This window comes from Elephantulus edwardii, unplaced genomic scaffold, assembly GCF_000299155.1.
Source record: "Elephantulus edwardii isolate Elephantulus edwardi_28Jun2011 unplaced genomic scaffold, EleEdw1.0 scaffold00049, whole genome shotgun sequence".
NCBI lineage: Eukaryota > Metazoa > Chordata > Mammalia > Macroscelidea > Macroscelididae > Elephantulus > Elephantulus edwardii.
In genome coordinates this window covers 6,593,080-6,594,590 of record NW_006399799.1, presented here as the reverse complement: position 1 = coordinate 6,594,590, position 1,511 = coordinate 6,593,080, and positions in this window count along the sequence as shown.

Genomic DNA, 1,511 nt, shown 5'->3' with positions numbered 1-1,511 from the left:
AACAACAACAACAAATACACATTTTCTGTTTAAGGTCTTCTTGAGGTCTTTAGGATTTAAAAGACCTTGAAGACTTCCTCTTCCTCCCTAGGGATGACCTGGGGTTCAACCACGAAAAGGGCCAAGTCCTGGAGATCATTGCTGTTAGTCTGGAGAAGAGGAGGAATCTGTCCTTCACCTAAGAAAGAGAAAGAGAAGAATCTAGGCAGGCTGGTGAGTGAAGTGTTTCCATCTGCATGCCCCTAGAGACAGGTCAAGAGAGATGTGTGCAGGGAGTTCTGTGAAAAGCCCTGTGGGAACCAGGAGTTTGGATGATATAGTGGGATGATATATTTGGGAGTAATAGTGAGAAAATGCTGGATCTGTCCCACAAGCCAGGGTTCTAGCCCATCACTCTCAGTTCTGAAGATGAAAAGTAGTGCTATCTGCCTGCTTACATACTCACTTGTTGATGATTCATGCTCTGAGGCAGTCATTTGCATACCCTGGTATACAAGGTGATAAAGATGACTGCTTTTTATTGTCTTCTACAGGACCAATACAAACAGTGTCAGTGATTAAAACACCCGCCTTCAAGATGAAATACCAAGTCAATGCTCAGACACAGATGTCTTTTCTCTGTGTTTGGTTCACATCTCAAAGCCTTTGCACCTTCTCTTGTTGGTTCTTTCTTTTCCAAACTCAACAACCATCTGCTTGGTAAAGTCCTTCCAGACCATGCAATTAAAATCAGCCAGAACTCTACCCCATCCATTCCGCTGCTTTTCTTCATATTGTTGTTGTTTGTTGTTCTATGCTGTTGAGTCGACTGTGGTAGTAGTAACCCTGTGAACAGTGGATCTGAAATGTGCCCTATTCCATATCATTCTCACCATCTCCAACACACTGGAGCCTATTGTTACAGCCACTATCTATGGCAAGCCATCTTGTGGGCCTTCCTCTCTTATGCTGACCCTCCACATTTCTAAGCATGATGTCCTTCTCGAAGGACTGGTCCCTCGTAACAACATGCCCAAAGTAGATGAGTCATAATTTCACCCTCCTTGCCTCCAAAGAGCACTCCAGTTCCGCTTACTCCGAGATGGACCTGTTTGTTCTCCTATCAGTCCTTGGGGTATCCAGTACTCTTCTCCAACCCAACTTGAAAACATTGATTCTTCTTCTGGCATCCTTAGGCACTAACTTTCAGATGCATGGCAAGCAATTGAGAAGATTGTGACTTTGATCGCACATCTCTCGATCTTCAGTCCGACATCATTGCTCTTTAGTACTCTAGAGAGATCCCTGACTGCAGAATTTTCCCCATGTGACTCATCCTTTCATCTCTTGACTGCTGGTGCCAAGTGTGTTGATTGAGGATCCACGTAAGATGAAATCATTGACAACTTCAATCTTTTCTTTATCTGTCATGATGTTGCCTATTGGCCTGGTGGTGAGGATTTTTGTTTTCTCTATGTTGAGCTATAGGCCATAGTCCTTGATCTTCTGCAGCAAGTGCTTCAAGTCCTCCT